Below are 19,062 nucleotides of genomic sequence, written 5' to 3'. Positions count from 1 at the left end.
GTTTCCCACAGCTCCCGCTCAGTTTCCCGTTGGCTGTAGTTCAGTTCCTGCATAGGAAGGGGATGATCCTCTGTGATCTCTCCTCTCCCTGACACCTCATAAATCCAGTGCCTGCTCCAGAGGTTTCTTGCAGGGTGTTGGGGCTGTTGGGTTGCTGACTTTCCCGTCCTCACACTCGCCAGCGCATTCGTGGCATTCTGGATGCATAACAGCGTTGCGTTGGACAGGGCTTTAATTAGTTTCCAGAATGCTGTCGTATACAAAAAGGGCCAAATCTGCTCTTAATTACCTTGCTTTTATTTTCCTGGGGCTGATTTAGGCTGTGGCTCGCAGGGCTGAAGCTGGCACTCTGAGCATCGCTTTGTTGCACATATTGGGGCGCTTTTTTGTCTCTTGAATAACATTGGCAGTATATTCACGTGTATCTGTGCAGTCAGTAGGTTATAAAGTGGCACCGACCTGTAGAACTTTGGGATTCTCATTGGACAGAAAACTGCCCAGCTGTATAAAAGTGAGAGGTTCTGTAACTTTTGCCTTTTTCAGATCTTTTTCGTGAAGAAACCCAGAAGTCAGAAGGTCAAACCCATAAACACTTTAAACGAAGAGCTCAGGGGTGGAAATCCTCCCTCCTGAGGCTCAGGGTGCTTTGTTGAAGGCCCTCAGGTCTGGGAATTACCGTGTCCTTGAAAGCAAAACAATAAGAATCTTAGTACTGACTAATTCTTGGTCCCCAAAATTGAGTTCCCACTCGTGCATATGTTCCATTCTCTTTCCTATTTTTTTGTTGCCAACGATCACAATTTGCACGTTAATATAATAGTATGATAATGTGCCAGCAGGCAAAGCTGGATGAGGCGTAGGAAAGTTCCTCTGCCTCCTGTTTCCATTATTCATGGAAGGAGGGCAGCAGGATGGAGCCCTGGGATGGGATATATCCCAGGTCAGGGCTTGGGCATGCACGAGTTCATTTCGAATCAAAATGATGTAATTGCAAAGTGCAGAGGTGATGTCAGAGAGTGCCAAAGCGATGGAGGCTGGGAGTGAAAATCAAGCGATGCAACTGTGTTGAATATTTTTTTCTTTAATTTTTTTTTTTTTTCTCGGTCTAATTATTTTTTTGAGTCAATATCACTTTGTCGTTCAAACCCTGACTCATGACTTCTGCATGCTGGAGGCTGGCAAGGCTGGATGCGGTACAAGAATGCTGGTCTCCAAGAACGCTTGGCAGAGCGTGGCATTTCCAAAAGCAAAAAAGAAAAAATTGGGAAGAAAAAAAAAAAAGTCGTTAATTCCCTTCTGTTTTCTGTAGTTCTTAATGCTCTGCTGCCTCATTGCTGTGCATTGTGTAGGTGTGCTACGATCCAAATTGCCTCCCAGCGATCAGCCATGTTAAAATTCCTCCTCGACACGAGGGTTGCTGGAGCTGCTCCATGCCTGCGTGCTGCAGCTTGCACCGAAACCCTCAAGGCAGGGGAATTGGAGCAGGTGGGACTGGAAACCACAGCCAGGCTGGGTGATGCACGCGGGGCCGCAGGCTGTTGGAAGGCTGGGCAGCAGCAGGATGCAAAGGAGCGGTTTGGCAGGCAGCCATTGCTGCTGGCTGCTCGCAGGCTTGTTGCAGTCACCTGCCCTGCCAGCGTGGTTTTTGCAGGTTTGGCAGGGAGTGTTGGGGTCACCATCCTTGACTGGAGGTGTCCCAGAACCGTGGAGACGTGGCCCTGATGGACGTGGTTATGGGCGCAGTAGGATGGGTTGGGCTTGGGCTTGGGGATCCTGGACATCTTCTCCAATCGGAGTGATTCTGTGGTTCTATGATTAAGGAATGCAGGTCCCAGATCCTTGTTGCATGAGGATCCCAACCAGCCTTCATTTTCCTTTCCAATCTTAGACATCAACGGCGTTTCTTTAAAAACCAAACATTCTGTCCTTGCACTGTTTTCAGGCACTGGCTTCTCCCCTATTGTCAGTGTGTGTCAAGGAGAGAAAACTGCAAACCAAACCTTAAAAAAACATCCCAGAGATGGCTTTATTTCTGGCTGGCTTTCCGCCGCGTGCTCCGTCCAATCTGGCAGGATGGGGAGGATCCATTTGGGACCTATGGATGTAGGCGAGCGCTGGAACAAGGAGAAGACCTGAAAATCTGGCTGTGCTGGGAGGGGAGCAGAGTTTGGGGCATAGATGGACTATATTGCCTTGAAGCCTCCTAAAAATGGACAAAGATGCTGCTTCTAGAAAGCCCCCAACTCCCTTTGCCTTTGTGGTTAATCAGCCGATAAATTACCCCCTCTCTCTCTGCAGTTGGTGAGCAACTGATCACGTGTCCTTGAAAGAGACATTTTCTCCACTTTGCTGGAAGTTTTCTCTTTTACATTTTGGGCCAGCTGCACAAAATGCCTTTTTTTCCCCTTTGTTTTTCCCCTCTCCATTTCCCCAGCTTTAACTCCATTCCTTTGATGAGCGACAATAGTCGAAGGGTTTTAGATGAAGTTGTACCACCAGCAGGACAGGAGCCAAGCAGTTGGTGCCAAGCTCTGCACAAACAGAGCAGGAGATCTGAACTACTGCGGCTGCATAATGGAAATGGCCCACATTGGCCAACAATCTGCACATGAATCACGCTCTGGCAAAACGCGCTCTAACTATAGGTGTCAGCTAGAGTCAGGCCCTTAAAGCTATTTTAACACAGTCCTGTTAGTGTAATTTCCTTTGTTTTTAATGATAGGATTCATTAAAAAGCTGATTAAAAAAAGAAAAAAGGATGGTGAGTGTTAGCAGAGCCTGACCACAGCAAGTGATTGGGGCTGGCTGTCTTTGTGTTGAATCCCATCCCATTCTTGGCCGCACTGAACTCTCACATGGTCAGGAGGAATTTGCAGCCAGAGGTGTCCCTCGAGAAGCTTTGGGTGTCTGTGACCATCATAGCTGTGCTCTTGAAGACAAGATCTCCATTTTGCCAGGGCACTCCATGGTGTAGTATGGGAGGATTGGCCATGGGGTGTTGGTGTTGGCCCCTCACCAACACTTGGAAGGATTGGCCAAGGGGTGGAGGTGGTGGAGCCCGGCTCCTCCTGCTCCAGAAGGTTGGTGTTGCTTGGTGGGGTTGGGAGGATGGATTTTCTGCAAGAGAGTAAAGGAAAATCTCTGGGGATGGTGGCAAAGCTGGGTTTCTCCCAACAGCTGGGAGTCAGCAAGCTCCTGCACATGCCTTATTATTTCTGCTGGGTAACTTCCAGTGTTTTGCTCAGATTTCATTTCTGGCCTGGGAACATTATTGTTGAAATGCTTTTGTCTGGCTCAGGCCACTTCAATACCATCCCAGAGCATCTCCCCACAACAGAGGCCACTAAATGCCTCCTCCTCGCTTCAGAAACCATGTGCACAGTGGCTGCTGGGTTTCTAGGAAGCTCCCACGTCCTTTCTCTTTTTCATCCCTGTTGATGCAAGCTGGAGTCCATCCATGGGACAACTGGGGAAGCCAGACACCAAGACTCTCCCAAGCAGCATGAATAATGCTGCAAGAAGGAGATCCCCAGGAATGCCCTTATGGGGCATTTCAAGTGGCCAGTGGCTACACAGGATTTGATCTGCTCCCGGTGCTGTGCTTGCTTTGGCCATGGCATTATTGCCATAGTAAAATTCTGTTTGTTCAAAGCAAGGGCATTGGTCTTGCTGGGACTGCTGTTGTGTCTGAGAGGCACCAGGAGCCTTCAGCTTTGGATCTCTTCTTTTAATTGCTGGTGGGGCTGTGGTCAACATCTGGGTCTTATATCTGTGCTTACTACAGACTCATTCGGAGCGATGTTTGTGGCACATGAAGTCATCTGGCATCCTCCTTAAGAGCAGAAGATGCTTTCCTGCAGAAGGAAGAGGCTGTTTGGTTTGCAGCGCTTGCACAGTGCGTGTCCAGCATCTTGCTTGGTCTTTGCATCTATTTGGCTGCAAGGAGACGTTAAAAAAAGCAAGCTGTGTTGATTTCATTGTGCAAAAGTATTTTCCCATCATTCTCAGTCAAAAAGCATGATTTAATTAACATTTTTATATGTTTATTATTTAAGAAAGCATGTGCTGCTGGGGTTGGGGATTTTTTATATTCTTTTTTTTTTAACCCAACTCGTGTTTGTTATGAAATAGATGAGTCATGCTCTACTGTATAGGCGGAGGGAAGGGGCCAGGGGATGGATGGGGAGCACCCACCATCTCCGCCTCCCAGATTGGTGTCCACGCATTAAATAAGACAGGAAGAGACTTAAATCCTCCCTCCCCCCCCCCCCTCCTTGCCAACTCACATTAGCTCTCAAGCAAGGCAAGATTTGCATTTTATGTGGCTGTGCTACAGGTGCAAGCTGGATGGGTGTAATGCTTTCTCCCATGGTTATGTGTGAGGCTGTGCTTGGGGTTTAGGGCTTTGAAATCACTGCCTGTTGATATTAACTGGGAGCTACTTGTCTTCAACCCAAACCAGTGGGAGAAACCAACAATTGTGCCGAGCGCTGTGGATGCCTCATCCTTGGAGGTGCCCAAGGCCAAGTTGGATGAGGCCATGGGCATCCAGTGGGAGGCAACCAGACCATGGCAGGGGGTTGGAGCTGGAGGATCTTTGAGGTCCCTTCCAACCCAATCATCCTATGATTCCATGATTCATTCTGTGTTTCTGTGATGTGACTGACAGTGGTCAGGATTGGGCCATTTGGGTCCACCCTCCCTGCAAGGCTCTGCCCAGGGAGGGAGGTGCTCGTAGGGAGCAACCCTCCGCATGCTCTGCTGTCATGGGACAGGGCCAGAGACTGTTTGTTTGCTGTGTCTTGCATAAAAAATATAGCCAAGTCATTTTTAGCCCTTTAAGCACAGGATCACCCTCACACCCGCGTTTCAGGCTCTCCTGCGCCAGCGCTGGAGACTTTTCTCATTGTAAAAAGTAAACATGTGCTTTAGGGCTCTGAAAACAGATAAAGAAAGATCCCTCCCTGAAGGAGAAGGATAAACATTGCTAAAATGTTATCGTTCATGCAACTGCGCTCTGGGTGCTGGATGTGGCCGCAACTGCAGCAGCTCCTTCCTTTGCACGGGAAAGTGCTGGAGAGCCGTGCTGGGCCCAGCTGGAGCAGAAAGCAGTTTTGTTTAGCATCCTTTGCTCTTATCAGCATAAACAGAGCCCTCCTCTTCTGGGGGTGGAGGGGGGGGGCCCGATGACCACACAGCCACCAGTCCCCATCCTGCTGATGATGGCAAGGCTGGTGTTGGCAACCCCTGGTCCTGTCAGCCCCCGTGGCCCCAGCAGCACGATGGGGTGTTAGGACCCCCAGTCCCCATTTCTTGTCCCTCTGTGGCTGGGCTAGAATCCAGCAGGTCCCAAAAAGGGGCTGCAATGGGTGGGCACCCAGAGGTGCGCAGTGCACAGGGATTGTGCCCATCTCCCCCAGCTGGGGCAGCATTATTCCTTCCAGCTCTGCAGGAAAGCTACGCGTGGGCTTGCTCCCTTCCAACAGAAGTTGTAGGAAGCAGAAGGAGGCGGATATATATATCTACATATAAAATTATAGAAATAATTGCCCCCAGAAGGCTCTTGTGGAGGGGCCGGGGGCTGGCAGCGGTGCACGGCCTCTCCGCGTCCCTCCCCGGGGCTAAAGATAGCCGTGTCTGCAGCTGAGCTGTGAATCAGCCACAAAAAATGTGGGTCACCTCCTGTGCGAAGAAATGAACATTCGGAGACTCATCCGCTCCTGACCTCATTTTGCTGGGTATGAATCAGGCCTCCAACCCGACGGACCCCACAGCTGCTCCTGCGACAGCAGCTCTGCGCTCTGACACCCGGCGCACAGCAGGCCTTTATTAAAAGCTATTTGGGGCTGGTTTTCTCGTTAGGGCGAGAGGGTGTTAATTGGGTGAGAGCGCAGGCGCAGAGATTTTGCCTCATTTCCAGGCGGCAGAGCGCTCAGAGCTGACAGTGAAATGGTTAAACCCCGCGTTCCCACCCCATGTGCATGCACACACGTGCAAGCCCCTCACCCACACACATGTTGCATGCATGCATGGCTGCAGCATCCGCATGTGCACGGACTCTGCATGCAAAAAGCGGGCATGGCACACACAGACACCGCTGCACACTGTACAGAGGGAAACACGGCTGTTTGCAACCATGGGTGCACAACCACATGCACCCAGGGAGAGCTGCACATGGGCTTATGTAGTTTTGCTCTCTTTTTTTTCCCCCCCCCCTATCCTACTGTTGCAAAACTCACTCCTGTTTCTCTTTGTCCAAGGAAAACCTGACATGGACTCCAAAGCAGTGAGAAGTGTAGGGGGATATCTTTGGGCTGGCACCCAGAGTGCTGGGTGCTGTCCTTGATGCTGTCCCATGTATCAGGCACGCTGCTGGCAGGTCTGTGTTCTGTGCCTGCACCTTGCACACCCGTCCTCTCACCCAGAAACCCTATTGCTTTTGCAGAAAGTTCTCTGTCCCTACTCACGCCAGCAAGAAGGCAATGGCAGCGGTGGCAATGCCCGCGGGTGACATAGCGTGGGTGACCGCAGGGTGACAGCTTCATGCACCAAACCCCGCTCAGCTCCCTCTGTCTGAGCCGCCTTTAAACAAAACCACTCCGTCTCCACGGGGGGAAATCTCACCCCGAAGGTGGAAAGGCTCCTTCCTCTCTGCATCCGCCTGCACTAAAGGTCCCGCGCGGCACAGCAGCACTGTGCCCTGGGTGCAGCCGGATGGAGCACACTGCTCTGCAGAGCTCCAAACACCGCTCCTGGGTCCAGGCTGGGACACGAATCCCAATCTCTGTTCCCATTTGGGATTTGTTACCCCGCGGGGCTTCGTCTTGCAAAAGCCCGGAGTCAGGAAATAGTTAAGCGCTAGAGTATTTTGATTAGCAGAGCCTTAAAGTCAGTAAAAGACAGTCAGAGAGAACTATCAGGAGCATGCTAATGAAGTGAAGTCATCAGCAGACACCAGGGACGGATTCATGCCTGCTCCACGCCGCGCCGGACCGCCGGGCTGCAGGAACGCGCGGGCAGGTGGACGGGGGCTGACGGCGAGGGGCTCCCCTGGATATCGCAGGAGCCTGATGGCATTTCCAGCCCCGCCGGAGCCGCGGGAGGACTGGAGATAGCGCAGAGAGAGACCGGGAAGGCAGCACAGGGCAGCTTCCGACTCGCGGGGAAAGGTGAGGGAACGCTGTTGGAAAATCCATTTGGTTTTGCCGTGTTGCGGTTGGATTGGGGAAATGCTGGGGGTGGGGTGAGGGGACCGTTTGGGCTTTTTCGGTGGCAGTGGTGGTTGGAAGGGGCCGCATTCTGCATTCATTCTGACTGCACCCACAGAGCTTCCCCCGGTGCCGGGCGCTCGAGGTGTCCTCGGCACAAGGAATGCCCTGGCCCTATGCATGCACCTGGGGCAGCTCCTGCCCTGGGGACACCAAACGGAATACGGAAACCACTCTGTCGCTTGGGGGATCCCCACCCCCTCTTTGAAAACCTGTGGGCGATTTTAAGAGTGTTTAAGAATATCTGTTGGGCTTGGGGCGCCGTGCAGAACTGTTCTCATCCTTCTCGTTTCGCACTATGGGCGCGCAGGCTCTACCTCTTCTGTACAAACGGCTTTCGTGGAATCCTTTAGAAACTTAGGACGGAGTTTGAGTCAGGCAGCTGCCTCAGGGCTGAAGGCAGTAACTCTTCCCCAGACAAATCCACGCTGGAGCCGATGACGCGACGACGCTGTTTAATTTACAGAAAGGCACACGGTGAAAACAGGCGTTTTTGTCAGTGGTAAACGAAAGAAAAACACGCAGAAGAGGTTTTATCCCGACCAGATGGGATTAACCCATTCAAGATGAGCAGCTCCTGCCATGCGCGCGGGCAGTACTGATGAGGACCGTATTGCTTTGCAGTGCCGATGGCTCAGCCCCACGCGCGCACGGATCCTCAGCCACTCTCCAGGTCGGTCCCCAAATTTGGTGCTTTCTGCCCCAAAATAGTTTTAATTTTCCTATTGCAGCGACATCCAAGCTTGTGACACTGAGAATGTGCTTGGCTGCTGAGGACACCCGGCTTCTGGGCTGATGCGGATTCCCGCAATGCGCTCGTTTCAAGTAGCTTCCTTAAATAAAACCCCTCGATTTTATCCATATGGAGGTTAGCATTATCTCCATGCTGTAATGTCAACACGGGATCTTTTGGGCCTAGGGACTCCCGGCGGGATTGGTGACATGATTCCTTTTTAATCTTACATCAGAAGCAGCGCGCTTCCTTCTCTACCGCTCTAAAATCGTAAGGAGGCTCATCCGAAAAGCGACGGCTCTCTGTTTGCACATCCCACGATCTCCCATGATCTCCCCGTGTGCCCCTGCCATGCTCTGCATGCTGCCATGCGACTGGCATCCAGGTGGGATTTTTCCTATGGGAGCACATAGGATGTGCAGCTCCATCCCCACAGCATGGAGAATCCTTGTGCATCGCTGCTGCACCCAGACGCGTCGCAGGGAGCGAGGGGTTGTGAGCTTGTCTGTAATTAAAGGAGAGGAAAATGAGAGAAAAATGAGGGATCTTAGAGGACTCCTTCCTTTCTTCTCTCCCTTGTCCTGTCTGCAGGAGGTGGGTGCGGGCGTCCCATGGCAGGATGCTGGTTGTGGGCAGATGTGGGCAAATTGGTGACCCCTTGGAGATGTTTCCTGGGAGCAGGAATGTGCTTCTGTACGAGCCCGCTGGTCTGCCCCCCACTCTCAGGGTGACATTTGCTGAGTACACCCCAAAGCACACATGTTTAAAAGCAATGATTTGCAATGGGCACTGCAGAAGAGCAGCGGTTTGCTGCGAGGAGATGGGATGCCAGCAGAGCTCGGGGCTGGGGGTGCTCCCCAGGGCTGGGATGGAGCTCAGCCCACCCAGGATATGGGCTAAGGGGTCTCTGGTGCTCTCCATGGCCAGCAGATGTGCCCGGAGTTGTTCTGCTGCTCTGATTTTGCTGTGGTTTCGGTGCACTGCGCTCGGGATCGAAGCACCCAGGGACCCAAAAGTCCTCTAGCAGAGCTGCTGTAGATCCCATGGAATGAAACACCCTGGAATCACCCGCCGTCCTCTTTGGCTGCCCATCCTTGGAGGAGAAAGGTGTTAAAGGGCCAGTGGCCCACTACTAAGCAACAGTTACCAACAACCTTAAGCAAATAAAATATGTGAGATTATGAAAACAGGGGAACTGCAGCTGATTCCCAGCATCTCTGCAGTGTGAGTCAGTAGTGCACGTCTGCTGCTCCCTGCTCGTTCCTAGATGACAGCATCCACACATCAAATCCGCTGGCCCTTGGAGATCAGACAGCCCCTAATATTTATGGTGTTTTCAGATAGCATGCGTTTCTCTGGCTGCTAGATAACACCAGCAAGGAGCTGGGATTTACATGTTTCTGTTCTGGAGGGGTCTTGTTTTGCTTTTTTTTTTAAAATAAGGCTCAGTTGTAGGGTGGTTCAAACACCGTGTGCTGTTCCTATGTGCATTTTGGCACAGCTCGTGCCATCCCATTGCAAGACAGCTCACCAAACCCTGACCCCACACCAGCTGACAGAGGGAAATCATCCATCAGTGAGATAGGGATGAGGAGGGCGTTTGCCCAGCAGTGTTCAGAGATGGGTTTTTATGCAGAAACTCAGGATTTGAGCAGCAGAGGGGGATTTCAGGGTGGTCAGCTGCAGCTTTCCATCTACAGGCACTGGGGGAGTGGGATCAGGCTCGTTTGCCATCCTGTGGAGGCTACACATTTGGCTTTGTGGTGGTTCTGGTTGCTATGGTATGATGAGGATAAGGTTTGGGGTTGGTGGGTGGGAGCTCTGCAGAGGTCTGGATGTGACCTTAGATGACTGCTGTCTGCTGTGCAAGGTGGGTCTTCGGGATGAGTGCGGTGCGTCGCTTTCTTAGCCTGCGCTTTACCATCACTATTCATCCTGCTGGGCCGTGCCTGAGGATGCTGCCCTGTGTTTCCCAACCCTCCCACCACAGCCTCAGCCTCTCCAGATGAGATTCACTCAGAACTTTGGTCTGTCCCCTCCGTGGAGCGCTCACCTTTTCCTGCACAGATGGTGCTGGGCTGCAGGATGGAGCCCTTCAGCCTGGTACCACTGGGAGCCCTTCTGCTGCTGCTCTCCATCACCTGGCATGGCTGGTGTCACATGAGCTGTGACCAAAGGGGCTTTGCTGAAGAAATGCCACCAGTCCGTGGGAACTTGGCACTGCTGTGCAACTCAACGCATCCCACACTGTGCGAATCTCCTGCCTGTGGGCACAGCGAGGGCAAGAAGCTTCTCCATGATCTTCCACCTCCTCCTCCAGAAGGCAGGAGGTTGCTCCAGCTCAGGAGCAGGAATGTGCTTCAGAGACAGGCTCCAGATTTGTTTCTCTGCAAAAAAAAAAAGCACATGGTTGCATGGCAAATCAGAGCCTGGGCACACTTTGGTGGAGGTGCTGGGTGACATCACACACACTGTATGGGACAGACTGTGACCATGGGCTTCTGCAGCAGCGTCTGCTCCAGCTCTGCCACCTCCACCCCATGACCCTGGTCCCATACCATGTCCCTGATCCTCACGCTGCATCCCTTGGGGACAGCATCCTGCACAGACTTCCCTCCAGGAATGGGTGCAGCAAGATGTCATCATGCTGATTGCTCCCAGAACACCATCATCAGTGCTGCATGGCCATGCAGGGCAGACTGCACCTACAAGTGGCTTTGGGAGCAAGAAAACGTGTTAGTCCCACAATCTTCTCCAGCACACTGGCGCTTTTGGTGCACACAGGCTGTCTGCAAAGCCCTTGCCCAGTGCACGCCTCTTCTCTGCCTCTCTCCCAGCTCAGTCCCACTGCACACCGGGGGGAATGCGGCCCGGCCGCTTCGGAGGGCGGCTCTCTGGATGCAGTCCGGATTTTGGGGCTGGAAGCTGAAATCCTGGAGTACAACATCGCCACCTGTTTGCCATTTGAGAACATACAGCGGGAGAAACGCCGGCAGGATGAACCCCGTCAGGACAGTCCCAGCAGGGTGAGCCCTATCAAGATAATCCTGTCGGGATGAGATCCGTCAGGATGCGTTCCATCAGTCGGGATAAATCCCAGCAGGGTGAGCCCCATCGGGATAAGATCCATCCGGCTGCGCAGCTGAAGGAGGGAGGAGGAGAGGAGAGGATGGAGGAAGGAAGCAGCACTGTTTTTTTTTGCCAAAGCAGATGCTGCAGTGCAAGTACACCTCTCCTGTCCGTGCCTTTAGACTTCCTGCTTGCTCCCTGCCCTATTTGCTGGAGCTCTTCACCACCAAAGTGCTTTTTTTCCCCCATCCTCATCAGGAGGCTGAAGCCGGAGCGTGGCATGGGTGAGACAAAAGCATTGAGCCCATCAGAGCTGTGGTACCCATGCAATGGATGTGGCTGCTGCATCCCACCAGGATGCTGGGAGCTCTGCTGCTGGAAAACGCTGAGATCCTCTCCCTCAGTCAAAACCCCTCTGAAGGGTTTCACACACCTCCTAAATCAGGGACCAGCCAGGCTGGACACTGCTTTCCAGTGGACAGTTAGAAAATCTGGCAGTGGATGAGGTCCCACACATGCTGGGTTAATCCTCCTTCACCTCTGTGCTGAAGGTTAATTCACGTCTTCACAAGGCTTTGGACAAATGCTCCCCCCATTTCCACCAAAAAGCACGTGCATGGATGAAGCATCAGCTTTTGTTTGAAAGAAGCCTTCTAGAAAGTGATGCAACAAGACATTTCTCTGTTTGAATTTGTTGGGATTTGAAATATTTAGATTCTGCTTATGAATTTTGGCATCTACCGGGGGAGATCTTGAGCTTAGAGCCCTGGCTGTTGTTCGCAAGGGGGAGAAGTGTGCACACACTCACACGCCTGTGCACACACACAAGGGTTTTCCCTCTTGGAAAGTGCTAATGGGAACAGGCCAACATAGATTGTTCCATTAATGGGGATTTATAGCACAAATCTGCTACTGTTTTGTCAGGACAAACAGAAATAAGTGGGCTTTTAGTGCTGGGAAAGCTGGCCCCGGGGCAGAGTGCTGTTTACTAGCAAAGGGCAGCTGCTCAGCAAGAGCTGCGGGGAGCAGGGAGGAATAAGCAGCAGAGGATGGAGACGAGCAGAGCCAGGGTTTGGAGAAGGAAGAGGCATGGACTCAGGTCCCTTCCTGCATTTGCTGAGTGCATTTTGCCCCTCAAAGTCCTGATGGATGACCGTGCTGCATGCTTTCCCCCTGTTGCTTTGTTAGGGATGGAGGTTGGGCTCGTGCAAGGGCACGGACACCTCAGAGATGAGACGTATTTTGGGGAGAGATGCCCCAGAATTGGATTTGGTGTGATGAGACGCGGGCACAGGGCTGCTCTCCCCACCTCCAGCTGCCTGGGCGGCTTCGTATGGCTGCAGCAGCATTGGTCTTCATTCAAGTGGTGGCACTTGGGTGTGTTCTCCTTATGAGGGCTCTGGCAGTGGGTCCCAGCCCTGATGGACAAGGACAGGTTGCTGCTGAGCCACTGCAGGTCTGGGCTCGGAGGTGAGAGGCTTTCAGAAGGCGCTTGTTTGCACTGCGCGTGAATACCGAATTGTTCTCCCCGTGCCGTTCCTTATTATGCAAAGGCAAGTCCTAAAAAAATATTGAATTTCCTCTCCCATAATTTGGAGGAAAAACACTCATCCGGCATCGAGCAGCGATTGTGAGGTGTCCTTTCATCTCCCGCGTACCTGGCGGGGAGCGCCAGGCCTGCAGCCTCCCCCAGGGCTTCTCTTAGGAATGCACACATTGCTCAAAGCTCCATGAAAAGCTTCTTTTCCTTGGAGCAAAACCTAGGCAGAGCTGCTGCGTTCACAAGAACGCATGAGAGAATCTCATGGAATATCTTGAATTGGAAGGGACCCACGTGGATCTATGGGGCAGTGGGTGCAGGGGGGAAGCCTGCACCTCCTGATGTAGCAGGACGCAATGGGATGGGACTCTGCCCAATGCCACTCTGCCATGCCCAGGTCCTCACTGCATCACCAGCAGCAGCAAACCCATGGGACAGAGCTGCAGGAATGGGGCACGTCACCGTGATTCTATGAGCTGAGTTTATGTCTGATTTGAAGGTGAGCAGCAGGAGGTGGTGCTCCCTCCTCCGTTATTTCTGCTGAATTCATAATGCGCATAAATGAAGGCAGATTAAGCTCCAGCTGGGAGGCAGGAGCGGGCTCAGCAGCTCTCCTTGCCTTTGCAGGTGAAATCCACAGGTTTCATTTCAGACTGCAAAATCCAACAGGAATTTGTTGGTTGTAAATGAACGGAAAGCTCTCTGTCCCATTTCAGCAGTGAGTCCGGCCCATGAAAGAGCAAGAAGTGAGAAGAGGTGATGTGGTAACACATCTGTGATGGTGGCAAGAGCCATGATCCCATTGATCCCTTTTATCTCTTATTTCCTGGGGACACCTCGAAGCAGAGGTCCGAGCCAGGAACCCCATGGCCACAAAGTGATGCTAGAGCCACAGAAGCATGAATCCTCGTCCTGCCAGGGCCAGCAGCCACCTGTGTGACACCCCCATGTCCCTTCCACCCAAGGGCACATCCTCCCTCTGCCTAGGGATGCTGCAACCCTGCACAACAGCACTCACAAGGGCTGATGCGATGGCACAGGGCAGGATGCTCTCTTCTCCCCAGTAGGTGCAGGAAAGCTTCAGCAAGGTGCAGCCGGCGCTGCGATGCCTCTTTTTCTTTTGGTGTAATCCTGATCTTTCAGCACCTCAACAGCTGGAAAATCGAGCCTTTGAGTTTCACCTCCACAAGGTGCCGAGCTCTGGATTGAGTGTGTGTTTGAGCAGGGAAAGGTAGGCAGCCAGGCACCGTGGATGGGAGCGTGCAGGCACTGCCAGCACCGCCCCCCGCATCGCAGCCGCGAGGGAACATCGCGCTTCTCACAGGCATGGTGCACCTTTCCAAACCAAACAAAGCACGTGGTGAACCTGGCAGCAGGTGAGGCAGGAGCCGTGCCAACCTGGTGCCAACCAGCAGCCATCCCCTCTGCCCACTGCTGGAGCCTGGTGACATTTTGCTCCTGCGCATCGCCAGGTTTTGCTCGCTTTCTCCCTCTGGGCACATGGATGCAGTTTTGTGGCTCAGCAGGAGGAGAGGCAAGGCGAGCTTGGGTTGTTTTTATTAGACTTGAAAAGGAAGCTTGAAAGCAGACGTTCCTACAAGTCGTGAGCCCAGTCCGCACGTCGCAGCCGTGCCAGCACAGCCAAGTAGCAAAATCCTCACGTCGGCTGCTGAGCTCCCAGCTGCAGGAAGCTGCTGTCACCAGCAGCCAAAGCAGTCCCCTTGGTGGGGGCTGTGCTGTCTCACAAGCATCAGTTGGTCCAAACTTGGGGTCCCTTCTTTGTCCCCATCAGCCCAGAGAGGTGGAGTGATCGTCACCATCTGGGGCTGAAAATATGTCTGGGGGCTTGGAAGGAGCAAGAGGAATCTGTGCATGCGTTCCTATTTAGTCTGGCTCTTGCTTTTGGATGGGACAGCCTCATATGGCTTCTTTGCGACGTGCTTCCGTGTGCTGGGATGGGTTTGTGATCAGAAACAGAGGGGACCTCTGTGCTCCAGGTTCACATCCACGCCATCTCAGGTGCGGGGGGCATTTCAATGGGCAGCATTCTGCTCCCACTGCTGTTAATGCAGCACTTTGGGGCAGTGCAAATGGGCCTCTTAGCAAGGAAGAGGATGCGCAGAGCTGGGCATCCCACCGATAAAACAGGGTTGCACGCAGCTCTTGATGCAGCTCATTGCACAGCTTAAAGATTTGAATTGGGTTTTCACTCTGCTTGGGTACCAGTGCAGCATCCTCGCAGCCAAACACACACAGCGCTCGTGCCTCAGTTTCCCCATCACAGAGGTGGATGGGAGGGCAGCAGTACGTGTCTGGGATGGCTGGAATGTCCCCAGCCATGCCTCTCCATTGAGAGCCGACATTGACCTATTTACCTACGGCAGAACTTTCTGCTCCACTTAGTTGACCCGGCACCTTTCTGTTTGTTCAAAGCCAGGAACGCTTCCTCCCGGCCAAGGCTGGAGCGCAAGCAGGTATGTTTGCACGGGCACCCGTGCCCAGCAGACAGACCTCTGCTCTGTGCATCCCCACTCCTTCACCTCAAAGGAATCCAGATCCTCTTTCTGCAAAATTCACCCCCAAAATCTCCCGCGTTTCTCTTTGCCCCCATCCTTCTGTGGCTGCATGGTCGTCATCTCGGGGACAGGCAGCGCTGCAATAGAAAGGTGACATTGTTCTGCCCTCAGCATCCCGGCTCTGGAGGTGCCTCAGCCATGCATGTTTGCATATGTTAAAAATATTTAGTCCTCTGCTAAAAAAATATTATGCCCGAGAGCTGGGGCCAGCTCAGTATAATGCCATCTATGTGTCCGTGGCGGAGGCACAGAGGGGCACTATTTGTGTTCAGAGCGTGCGAGGCAGCAGGGATGGGATGCTGCTGGCTGCAGGTGATGCTCTTATCCACACAGAGGGACGTGGGGCAGTGAGGGCTCCTTGCTCTGGTGTGGGGCTTTGCACTTGGATTGCTTCCTGCATGGAGGAATGAGAGTTCAGAGACAGATCTTGGCTCTAAGAAATGGGTTGGTAGGGATGGGATGGGGACAGCACAGCGCACGAGGTGGTGTGCAGAGATGGATGCGTGCCTGAGGCTGCCCAAACTCATCTCACACGTGCTGCGTGACCTCCAAGGGCAATTGGCAGCCATCTGAGGGCAAATGTCAGCCATCTGAGGGCAACTGTTGGCCATTCCCAACCTCAGACTCAGGAGAGGCTTCCTGAGAAGTTCCAGATAAAGAATACTGCTCCAGCTGAGAGTGTGGGAGGGCGAACACTGCCCTGTAGCAGTGTCTCCTGGTGAGATGCTGGAGAAGGCGATGGAGCGGAGGGGAGCAGGGCTGGGGGCCGTCTGCAACATTAAGGGATCATTTCCTCCTCTTTTTCCTGACGGATTTATTTCTGAAGTGGGAAAAGGGGGTGAAATAATCCGGCAGAAAGCGTGAAGGAATCTCTGTGCCCCCCCTTCCCTTCTGCTTTTCGGGGATTTTCCCCCAGCAGCACCAGGAGGGGCATTCCCCCACACACTGCACCCATTCACAGCACGGACTGAGCACAATGTATAGGAGGGTGAGCATCAATAAGGCCATTTATGAACGGAGCCCTTTGCTGCGCGGGGCCGTGAATAAACTGTACAGCTCGCACAAAAATGTAAATGTTAGCGATCCCTTGGAGACATAATTACAGGAAAAAATAAGGACAGCTTTTCAGCCTTTGGGAAGCGAGCCTCCTTCTCCCCTTCCCCAGCTGCTGGGACACATCCTGCTGCCCGCTCCGTGCTGCAGCTCCATCCCATCCTGCTAATTAATTAACGAACGTGGCTCCCGCCCCGCACCGCGCGCTCGCCCTGCCTCGCATTCCTCAATCCCGTGTGCCACGGGCTCCTCTGGACCACAGTGAAAGGTTTCATTCATGCCTCCTCGCTGCCTTCTAGAGTTACCACACCCTGGGCCTCCGCTCCGCAGCTCCTCTCTGTTTTCCTTTCATTAGCAGGATTCCCAGCTTGAATGTCTGCAAAGGGCCGGGAAGGGATGCTACAGCCCTACTGGCATCGGGGCTGTGCAAACAGCCACGCTTGCCACGAGGGCAAGAATGCCAAAATCATCCTTCATTTTTAATTTTTTCCCCTCAGATTGGGCTATGAAAGCAACTCATAGTGCTGCTCCGTGTGCCTCGTACCTCAGTTTCCCCTCTCGCAACCTGCAGGTCCCCATTTGAACCCTGGGCTGCGATGGGTTCGGGGCATTGCTTCCAGGATGGTGCCCAATGCGGGGTCCCCATGCTGGGGCATTTGAGGGCACATGGACACCCTGATGTGCTCAGCTTCCCCCTGAGCCACTCTGTTCTGCAGAGCCTGAGGTTAGAGTGAGAAAATGACATCCTGAGAAACCAGTGCTTTGGCCCAGAGGGGTCACTGAGGGCTTTTGGGAGGAAGCACTGGGACACGGAGCAGCCACTGCCCCTCTGCCCCTGCTGATGGATTTATGGAGGACCTGGAGAAGCAAATTGGCACGCGACAACTTTTCCAATTGAAATAGGGATGGGATTTCACCAGCAATGCAGAGCAAAGCTTTGACTTCACGCTGCCCATCCATTGCCTTGCTGCCTTGGAAGTGCCAGTCCCCTGTCCAGGTGGAGGCAGTGCTCCTCTCACCTTGGAGATAGGAAGCTGCGTGTGGGTATGCTGATGATGAACATCCAGTTGGGAAGGGGCCAGGGAGGGGTGTGGAGAGGCACTGTCCCTTTGTCAGCAATGATGGTGTCACATATGGTGCCCAGGATTCCACAGGTGCTCCCCATCCTCCCTTCCAAACTGTAGGACAGACTAAATAAATAGCATTCTTGGCTCTTCAAGCTGCTGTACCCATGGAGCAGACTGCGTGCTTTGCTGCTACCTGGCTGCGTGGCCATCATTCAGAGCAGTAGAGGATCTGGAGCTGCCATTCCTGATGTCTTTGGTGCAGGGACTGCTCTCCCTGCTGTTTGGGTTGTGGGTTCAAGAAGCCTGAAATAAACTCAAAGCTAATGGCAAAGATAAGCTGTGCTGCTGCATTGCTGCGAGCCATGAGCTCAGATCCTCAGCTCTTTCCTGGGGCCATCCCAGGCAGCAGTGCTGTGCACATCTGGGCTGTGGGTTCACACTGGGATCAGACACCCATGACAGGTTCTGTGGTCAGAGCTGAGCTCTGTTCTCACCCCATCCCTCGTGCAAACCGAACCTCCCTCTGTCTTTTGCATCAGACAAGATGGGGTCGTTAGCACTGCTGGGGGAAAACCTCTATTCCTGGACAAAAAACAAATTCCAGCTCCTCCAAAGGATGGGCTGGGCTGTATTTGGGCACAGGCATGTATCTGTTTTAAGCAATGTTTATTAGCAAAGTATTCCACGTAGCAAGATGCACCTGGCTTTGATTTATGTCACACGAGAAGCATCTTGGCCAAGGCCAACAGCACAGAGCTTGGAGACGGGGGGACACGAAGCAAGCTATTCCTTCTATGCTGCATAATGAGACGTTTGCCATGCGACAAATATATAAGTGGTTTCATGTTAGTGGATTCAAAACAAATCTATGAATACAGCATGTATTTTGAAAGGCATTGTTTTGCCTGCAAACGAGGCTCCTAAAAAAGCCCTTGCGTGGAGACGTGCTGCAAGAATGCGTTCAGTCCATAGAGCTGGGGGAAGTTCCTCAGGAATAACCTCATTTCCCAACATTCTTCCTTCTTTCCTCCCTCTTTCTGCATGGGACCACGTTTGTGTAATGCTTTGTGGTGGTATTCCTCAAATAGGCCCTGGAAGGGCTGGCGCAGCAGCACCCTCACTCTTGGAACAGGGCATCCCATGGATGCATGGAACAGGGCATCCCATGGATGCATGGGCAGTACCTGCAGCAGAGCTGATGTTGGGGGTGCTTCCCCCCCAAAAAAAAGCACCTTTGGAAAGCAAAAGCCAAGAAAAATACAAAAAAGGAGAAAGAGAATGGCATGAATTGCAAACAACACCCCGAGCTGGTGGAGCACCGCTGCTGCTCCCTGCAAACCCGTGCAGGGCATTTGGTGCTGCAAAGGGCTGTGTGCTCCCACAGGGCTGCATGGATGTGGGCCTGGGGGGGTTATTGCAATCCTGCCTGCTTTCCAGGCTGAGACTGCAGCCTCTTCTCCATGCTGCAGAAAGGATGGGCGCGATGGGACGGCGCCGATGGGAATGGCTGGGTCACCCTGCTGGGCATCTCCACGAGCAGATGCTCTTAGCAGAGCAAACCCCCTCAGCTTTTGATCCCTACAAATTGCAGGAGTTACTTTTTTGGTGTATTTGGAGTCGAATTTCCCTCGTGAGCCTTAGGACAGGGCCTGACCCTGCTGCCATCAGCCCTGACCCTGCTGCGTCGGCCTTGGGGTGGCTGTGGGTGCACTGGGGTGTAACTGGGAGGTACCTGCAGGGCTGTCACCCCACGCTG

At 53.0% G+C, this 19,062-nt stretch overlaps 1 protein-coding gene across 2 annotated transcripts in view; it reads left to right on the top strand.

Annotated features, from left to right (window-relative positions):
- ZNF469 (zinc finger protein 469) overlaps positions 1–19,062 on the top strand; it is a 103,122-nt gene that overhangs the window by 45,352 nt on the left and 38,708 nt on the right. The window contains exon 1 of one of the 2 annotated variants that reach the window (XM_048959021.1): positions 6,993–7,169. The exons of the other annotated variant lie outside the window; for it this stretch is intronic. The gene's annotated coding sequence lies outside the window, so the exon portion shown is untranslated. Of the gene's footprint in view, positions 1–6,992; positions 7,170–19,062 lie in introns of those variants that run through there. 2 annotated transcript variants of the gene reach the window in all.

This window comes from Lagopus muta, chromosome 12, assembly GCF_023343835.1.
Source record: "Lagopus muta isolate bLagMut1 chromosome 12, bLagMut1 primary, whole genome shotgun sequence".
NCBI classification, from domain to species: Eukaryota; Metazoa; Chordata; class Aves; order Galliformes; family Phasianidae; genus Lagopus; species Lagopus muta.
Note: the sequence above shows the minus strand (reverse complement) of the source record. Positions and strands in the feature narration are given on the sequence as shown.